Raw genomic sequence first — 9,357 nt, forward strand, 5'->3', positions numbered from 1 at the left:
TATTTCTAGCCTTCACATATTTAAAATAAAACGTCGCTTCAGATCACTAAAATCCAATTTCATGTAGGAAGTGTTATGAATATAAGCAACTATGAAAACATATAACCAAAATCACTGTACCTTGAAGTATGTCTTTTATTAGTACACTGATTATACAGAATAATGGTTTCATTGTGGCATTATCATACACATAGATAGCTTGAACATGTCTACTCCTTCATTATCACCTTTATCTTTCCCTCCACCTTTCCCCTTGATCTCCTTCCTCCTCTTTTACAGTCTCCCTTGAGGTATGTTTTAATAGCAATAAATTAAGCCACTCTATGAATGCTTATCACTAAAACAGTAACTTTGAAAGTCACAATACTGCCCACGTCTTTATGTTGGGATAATATTCTCAAGGACTGTAGCCTGTCATCAACAGCACAGAATATAACTTAATCACAAATCCAAAGGTAAGAAAAGAATGTATGTAGTAATGAAGGCTTTTCATTCATGAGTCAAAGACATTAGAAAAAGAAACATAACTGTCCACGAAACACTACAGAATCTACATACATGGTTTTAACAGCATGTCTCTCAGAACCATCACAATTTTGGTCCTGTATGTTTTGCAATAAAGTAATAGTAACACTCATTGACTGCTGCTCACTCTGTATCAGGCGATATAGTAAAAAATGGCTTTCTATCATCTCATAATCTACAAAGCAGCACAAAACAAAAACAGTCACCTTCCACTTAACAGACAAGGCAGCTGAGGCTTGAAAAAAAATTAAGACTATTTGTTCATAAACCCCAGATTTAAACCCAGATGTGTCTAATTCAGAGCCCTTGTGGCTCATTATACTCTATTACCTCAAATTCCCTCAAAATACATTGGTTCCTTTAACGTTATGAGGCTAATTAAAGATAAAAGGCTCATTAGCAAAGATAAAATAATCTATTTTGTCCCAGTTGCCTATGTAATTAAAAATTATTTGGCTCTTAGTTTCATAGTGTTTTGAATGATACAAAGCTTTTTTTCCTGGATACCTGGGATTGAACACAGTGCATTCCCACTGAGTATCATCTGGTCTTTTTGTTTTTGAAGCAGGGTCTCAGTGGGTCTCAGCAGGTAAACTGCCCAGGCTGGACTCCAATTTGCAATCCTACTACCTCAGCATCCCAGCGAGTTGGGATTACAGGCATGTGCCGCCTCACTCACCTGAAAACGTTTTCAAAAAATCTGTTTCATATTACTTTATCAAGCTTGTTTTAAATAAGTAATTTATTATACTTTTATGCTTATCTATTCATTATCCAAGCTACACTGGGTAAGCATCTATACCACTATGTGGTTACCTATGTATACGCAAGGAACTACGTAAGGCCACATAGGCTTTACCAACCTACTTTTTAACTTCAAAGAATATATAACAGAGGAAATAAAAATATAAAAATACCTCCATTCACACTATAATGTACATGTTAAATACTGCTTTCACCTATGCTTTCCCTTACATAGGTAAGAAAGATAAAACAGAATCTACTAGTTCCTTCTTTCTCATTCTCTCTTTATACCTTTTAAGCACCAACAAAACACAGAAAAAGAAAAATATCTGAATGAAAAAGATAATAAAGTATATAGACACTTCTAGGGATAGAGGAATAAATTGAGAATAAAAAAAAAAAGGGTGCTGAAACACAGCAAACAAGGATATGTCACTGGTACTTCAAATAAGTGAAAGATATAAAAGAAAATACGCTGCTTTTTAATGCAATCTTTAAACAGAAGAGTAGTCCACAACTAGGTAAATTTATTGAGTAACACCTAAATTACACAATCCTTTGAAAGAAGGGATAGGGCTTATTAGTGTACTACCAGAGGTTGGTACTTCTGCAACACAAACTCATACAATAATGTGTTTTCAAACTGAAATGCAAGGCACATGTGCTGGATAAATGTATCATAAAACAATCACTTTTTTTTTTTTTAATAATAGATTGTGGGGCTGGGGAGATGGCTCAGTAGAATAAGCGCTCCCCTGGCAAGCGCAAGGGCCCAAGTTCAATCCCCAGTTCCGCCAAAAAAAAAAAAGTATGCTCAATAATAGATTGTGGGGGGGCCAGAGAGATAGCTCAGTAGAATAAACGCTTGCCTGGCAAGTGCAAGGGCCTGAGTTCATTCCCCGGTTCTGACAAAAAATAAAAAAATAAAATAATAATAGATTTCACATTGAAAAAAATTATTTATAAACTTAAATGAATATAACAATTAAAAATTGTCTAAAATAAACATGAAGAGTTTACAGATCAGTCATATAATAGTTCACTCTGTGCCAAAATCAAGAAACATATTCATATAATTAGAATTCTCAAAGTAGAAGGGGGTAGGCAATAAGTATCTAAAGATTTAAAATAAAAAAATAAAAATAAAGATTTAAAATTTCTGAATTTAGCTAAAATTGTAGCACCACATATCCAAGAAAAATGAACCTTCTGCATAAGAAATATGAATAAAATCATACCAAGATACACAAAAATGAAATTGTCCAAAATTAATTGTAAAGAAAAGAATCATTAAAACATATACAAGAAAAAGAATATCAGCTATGGAAGAACAAAATTAAAATAGCATCTTATTCCACATTAGAAAAAAAAAAGTACAAGTGGGCAAGAAGCTAGACTTATTCAAAGGACTGAAAAAAAAAAGATCTGGCCTCTTTGAATTTTATACTTAGCAAACATACATTTAAAAATTAAAAGTAAAATATTTTCCAGTTATACAAACTTGAAATATTCAAATACCTACCTCCAGATGTAGCATAATAGGAAATAACAAAGACCATAATCCAGAAGGCAAAAGAAGTTGCTGTATGGTCCTCAATAAAGCATAAAGAACTCTCAGATTGCTCAAGTAATGGCTATGACTCATCCACTGACAAAGGATCTGCAAACTGTGGTACAGGGTTACAGGATAAATCCTGAGGAGACTTGACTGACCTTACCAGATACAAAAATTACATTTCTTGTTATACAGGTCTTGCTTTATTTTGGTCTTAACCATCCAGCAGAAAAGTATAAAAACAAGGTATATAAAGTAAAGCCATATTAATACACTGAGCTGCGAAAGACTCAAGTCAACAACTTCTGCAGATAACCCACTACTATTGTGGACTGCTGGACTGTGTTGGATTGTTTTGCTGAATTCACACACCTATAGTATTTAGATGCCAATGGAATACCCATCTCTGACAGGACTAAACAAAAAAAGGGGATACAAAGGAAGGACCATTTTGTATCTGTATATGCAGAATAGTTAGGATAGATATACAGCCACTTTCACTTAATTCAACAAGAAGAAAGATTTGTAGTAGTAGTGTTTGGACAGGATATCCTGTCTGCTTCTTGTACTATGGATAACCACTAAGAAGATAACAATGTACAATGTATTAATTATTGAAACTGTCCTATTAATCAGTTTTGAAACTAAAGCAATGTCACTATTAATGGCCTATAAAACAACATTTTATAACATTTAAGGAAGCTTCATTTAAAAAAAAAATTGGTAATTCTTTTTTTTAAAGAAAAACAAAAACATTCCAAAATAATATGACAGGAGGGTAATAATGGTTAATACATTGCATATTTTTATCTTTAAATTACTCACAGTATGAGATATCAGCATTTCATTGCCCAAACAATATTACTACAAACCTATCTTTTCAATGAACTGAGAGAAATTAGTAGTGTAACTATTTTAATTATCTTTTGTATATTTTTTTCCTTTTGCTTTTTACTTTTTTTCCCACTTCCCTAAACCAGTTTCTCTTTCCTAAGTTTCTCTCATTTTATGGTATCTATTATATGTTTTGAATCACATTTACTCCTTCAGCTTCTTACACTAGGAAGACAATAGGATGTTTACACATTTGAATCTGGTTTATTTCACTTGTGAGTATGGTCTCATGTTGCATCCATTTACCTAAAATGTCTCTGGTTTATCCTTCTTTATGGATTAATAATACTCCATTATATAAAAGCATCACATCTTTTCTACTGATTCCTTGGTTGATGGGCCCTTGGACTGTTTCCAAGATCAAGCTAATACACACTGCGCTGCTATAAACATGGCTGCATATATACTGCTGTTTTTAATTCTTTTCTACCTAGATACCTAGAAGGGGAAGAGCTGGGTCAAATGGGACCGCCAATCCTAGCTTTTTAAGGAATCGCCACACTGATTTCCACAGTGGTCAAACCATTTGACACTCCCATGTGGAGAAGCGTTCCTTTTTCCCTCATAGCCAGATGAATCCTTTTATAGAACTAACTTATCATTTTGTTGTGTAACTCCTAACTGACACACCTACTTATATAGACAGTCACAGAACAGAGCTACAGTCCTACCACACTGTGGTAAGAAGGGGGAGGAGAAAAAGAAATGTATTCACTTACTGAGCGCTTACAGTTTACCTCAGTTAAACTGTTTAATCTCACCCCAAATCACATAAAACAGTATTAATAGCTGACAAGATGAAGAAACAGGTTTGCAAAGTTGCCTATGACCACAGCATAGTCAAGAAGAGAACAACAGATCTTTTTGACATCTCTGCACTTGGGAAAAATGTTCCCAATAATAGAGTATCACTTCAATGTTGAGCATAAATAAAGTATTAATAAAGCATTAATAAAAATATTAATATAGTTAGGCATATATAATTTTACTGTTGTTTCTACAAGAGACAAGATAAATCTAAGGAATGACCTAATTTTCAGATCTAGGCCTAGATTATCTTCAAGGGATCATCTACATAATTCCCTTGTTTTCCTAATAATCTAAATTTAAGGTGAAAACACACAATCTCATACTTTGCGATCACTGTAAACCCCAACTTCTACCCAGTCAGTGAGACAATTCCCACCTGCCCTACAGTTCTTTTACACAGTGGCTGTTCTAGATCTCCATCGTTCTTCCGAAACCACAATCTCTAGCTGGTTTTTATTCCTATCCACCTCTTGCAGACTATCACCTTTGAACTCTCCTTTCACAATCTGACCTACAAGCATGTATACCACTCTTACTTCTTTTCTCAGTGCCCCTCCTGTCAGCCTGGCACACTGCCTAGGAATACAGCACTTGACTGGCAACTGTGGTATGTGACAAATTCTAGACCAGTTCTTACACCTTTCTCATCCCATTCCTTCCTACATTTTCACGGATCTCTATAAATTCTCTCTTCCATTTTCATTTTCTCCATCCTCAAACATTCCCTGTTTATAGGCTCCATCTCTAATATAGTATCTTAATAATCTTTAAAAAAAAAAAAATCAACCCTACAAACTGTTTTTAGTTACTGCATCTTTTTCTTTTATAGTCAACTCCTTCAAAATGAAATGTAACTGGAAATTTTATATTAAGTATCATCAAGTAAGATAAAGTTAGGATTTTTTTTTTAAGAAAGAAACAAAGAAAAAAAGAAGAAAGAAAGCAAGCCAACGAACCAGCACTCTTTCGATTGTGTGTTGAAGCGTTAGGAACAAAAGACACCACATCAGAGTTCAGCTTCAAAATAGTCCAGGTGGAGGGCAGGCGTTACACAAAAAGCAAAACAGGTTATGTGTTCACTCTTCAAGTGGTTTGTTATTTTCCCCCTTTTGTTGTTTGTTACACTTTCTTCCAGTTCTTCTTTAATGCCTAACCTCTTCATTCTCATTTGTAGGTTTTTCTCACTTCTCAAATATGGCCCTTCCGCCAAACACACATATCTTAAGGGATGCTGTTTCAAGTGAGCTCCATATTCATACTTTTTTCTACTCATTCCTCCTAGCCAAGCTGGTGCCTTGTCTCCTATAATTTCAACTACTTACTGTAAATGTATCCCTACAAAAATATGCCACAGAAACTCTGAGCACTCAAAATTGAATTTGTCTCTTTCACCCCAACAAAACCTTGCTGCTCCCATGTCAATCCACAGTTTCACTGTCTTCTGTCATGTAGCATCATTTGTCTTGGCCATCCGAAGTCTTAAATCATATCAAGTTTCCTTTTAAATGTTCCCCAGATCCATCTCTTTCTGGGACTCCAGCTGCTTATTTCAGACTCATTTCTCTACTAGAACTTTTTGTTTTTCTACAACTGGTTTCCCTACCACTATTCTAATCCTTCCTACTCCTATTTCCATTGTCCACACTGGAGCTGGAGTTATCTTTGTAAAATATAAACTGAGGGCCAGGGAGATAGTTTAGTGAAAGGACCCAGATTAGATCCCTAGTACCTCATGCTGTGCCTGCCCTGAAACCAGGGCACCATGCCGGCCACTGAAACCAGGTGTGGCACGTCTCTAATCCCAGTGCTGGGGAGGCTAAAACAGGAGGATCACTAAGAGTCTGAGCTGCACAGCATGACTCTGTACTAAATAACTTTTTTAAAAAATTCAAATACACACACACACACACACACACACACACACACACACTGATACCACTACTTTTTCTGAAATTCAATGTTTGCTGATGTTAAGAAAATTTTCCAACTCTGACAGCGGCACCAAGTACCTTAAATTCTGGCTTCTCCCACTACTATACTGTAAGGATTCTGGGATCCAGTCACTTAGAACTACTGAGAGTTTGTCAAATACAAGACTCATCCCTAAATCCATTCTTTGCTCATGTTGACTAGAGTGTCTTTACTGATCCTCCTTCCAATGAAAGCTTATTCCAATCAAAAACTACTTTATGGTCAGGTGTGATGGTACACACCTGCAATCCCAGCACTTGGGGACACTGAGGCAGAACTGTCAGTTCCAATACATAGTGAGACTGTCTCAAAAATAAACAAAGCTATTGTATACCAAAGACCTCTCCTAGGGATAGGGAGGTAATTTGGCTGTGTATGTCCCTGCCTAGCAAGCTCAAGGACCAGGGTTGGATCACCAGTACCACATGCTGTGCCAGCCCCATGCTGTGTCATGCCAGCCACCAAAACTGAGCGTGGTGGCACATGCCTGTAATTCCAGCGCTGGGGAGGCTGAAACAGGAGGATCACTACGAGTGTGAGCCTGTAGCGAGACCCTTTACCAAATAAATAAATAAATCTTAAAAAAATAAAAATAAAAAGACCACTCCTGACAAAAATCTTTCTAATTGGTAGGGAGAATGGTGCTAGGGATTGAAATCATGACTTGTACTATGACTTAGACCCAGCAGAGTTCGAATACCGTATTCACACTACCAACTAGGACTTTAAGGGAAATCTCTAAGCTTATTTCTTCATCCTTAAATAACAGTACTTTGTATCCTCATTGTGAGGATTAAATGCAAAAAATACAGTGTCTCACAGAGTAAATATTCAATAAATGCTACTGTTCTACATTTATTGCCAGTGAAATTATGACTACTCCCATAGCAAACTGCCCACATAGTATGATAAAATGAGTGCCAACGCAAAGCACAGGCTTTGATTCCCCTGTTTCATCCCACCAACTGGCCTAACAGTGCACAAAACGGGCTAACAAATTCTGAAGGCATATTTCAAATCCCTGTACTACACATTTTTTTCCCTAATAGTCTCACGAAATTTATTTTCTGTATTCTTATATAAATTTAAAATTTATAGAATCAGCATCATTTTAAATGGTAATAAAAGCACTTTAGTGCTACTGGTCCTATGTGTTTTATTTCTAAACACAAATACACAAAAGCCCACAATACTATCAACAGCTCCCCAACCTTACAAAGTACCAAACTGTTAGGAGGTGGTAGCACCTATTGAAAAATTTTAAAGGATGGTCCATGCAGGTTTTCTAAATCTAGGTCAGCCTCCTTACTGCCAAGACTTGAGTCAATTCTTGTGATTAAGGCTTATTCTGCAGCATTAAAAAAATTAGAGAGAGAGAGAGAGAGAGAGAGAGAGAGAGAGAGAGAATGGTAGTTTTCATCCAAAGAATATGCTTTTGAGAAATTCTGAAAAGCACTGGAATAATTTAAAAAAAAAACACTACTTCCCACTGAGGGGAAATACTGGGCTTTAAAAGTTCAAAGCTAAACTAGGCTTTAACATAGAACTGAATTATGTGTAGGCTGGAATACGGGTGGGGGGGCTGGTGGGGAGCCTCATTTCTCAACCTCGAACCTTCGTAGATAAAATGCAAAAATGTAAAACGATAAAAAAAAAAAACAGATACACCAAAAACATCAACTTTTTTACCCACTTTTACACTTACCCTTTGAACATTAGTGCCCTTTGAGCAATCACTAATGGATGGGTTGAATATGTAAACGCCTCTGTGCTACTTTTAAGTTAGCCTGTTAAATATCTAGAAATACGCGTATCCGGGAAAGGAGAGAAGCCTGCTTACATCAAACGTACGTCGTACACAGGGTTCTGCACCAAGAGGCAGCGCCCTAGGCGAGGCAAAGGCAAAGAAGGCCTGTCCGAGGCCCTGCAGCGGGCGGCTGCCCTCCCTGAGTCTGAGCAGGGCGGTGGCCCCTGAGGGGTGGGCTGAGCGCTGTCGCAACCGGGGCGGGCCAGATCTCAGGGCGGGAAGCCCTTGTCTCACCTCCACTTCCCTTTCTCAGCAAACACAGCCCAGTTCCGAGACCACTCAACAGCCCCCTTAAAACAAAGAGAGAGAAATTTGCTTTCTCCTGGTCCGCCAAAATTTATCCGTCTTTCGCAGCTATCAGGGCCGCCGGGCTTTGTAGTTCGCCGGTCCCAGACACCGGGGCAAGACCGCGAGCTTGACTAGCCCTCGAACTACAATTCCCATGATACCCCACGAGCCTCACACTCACGCCCCTATCCCCCTCCTCACGCGGCGGCCCGCGCCTCCCTCCCCCACCGCTCACTGCCTGGGCGTCCAGGACTGCAGGAGTTTTGACGAAGCTGCCAACTTGGATACTCACCACCCCTCCCGCTCGCGACCCCCGCCCTCAGATTCATTACCTAGGTGCTGCAGGTCGGCGGGACGCCGGTGATGCGATTCAGGTGGGGTGGGGTGGGGTGGGGTCGGACGCGGGGCGCCGCAGAGTCCGTTAGTTCGCAACGTGCGTGAAGAGGCGGTGGCGGCGTACGTTGCCATGGCAGTCGCGGGCCGCGCGGCCGGCCGAGCGCACGGGCTCTGAGTCAGCTCCGAGTGGAGCGTCCTCGGGCGAGAGCGGGAGGGGTTGGCGCTTGGTGGAGACCCGAGCGACTGTGACACAGAGGAGGGCGGCTGGCTGGACAAGCACCGTTTGCGTCCTGAGCCCAGTTCCCGGGCCGGGCGCGGTCGGGCCTGCTGTGGCCTTAGCGGATGGAACACCGGAGCTCCGCTCGCGCGGTGAAGGGTTCTGTTCCTGCCCCGGGGATGAATGGAGCCTCGGCCAGCTCTGCCCGTT

At 39.2% G+C, this 9,357-nt stretch overlaps 1 protein-coding gene across 3 annotated transcripts in view; it reads right to left on the minus strand.

Moving 5' to 3' along the window:
- Katnal1 (katanin catalytic subunit A1 like 1) overlaps positions 1–8,969 on the minus strand; it is a 119,063-nt gene extending 110,094 nt beyond the window's left edge. The window contains exon 1 of one of the 3 annotated variants that reach the window (XM_023715088.1): positions 8,927–8,969. The gene's annotated coding sequence lies outside the window, so the exon portion shown is untranslated. Of the gene's footprint in view, positions 1–8,204; positions 8,287–8,339; positions 8,453–8,926 lie in introns of those variants that run through there. The other 2 variants (XM_023715090.1, XM_023715089.1) reach the window with 2 other exon arrangements.
- Positions 8,970–9,357: the final 388 nt, after the last annotated feature.

This window comes from Octodon degus, unplaced genomic scaffold, assembly GCF_000260255.1.
Source record: "Octodon degus isolate 3935 unplaced genomic scaffold, OctDeg1.0 scaffold00038, whole genome shotgun sequence".
NCBI lineage: Eukaryota > Metazoa > Chordata > Mammalia > Rodentia > Octodontidae > Octodon > Octodon degus.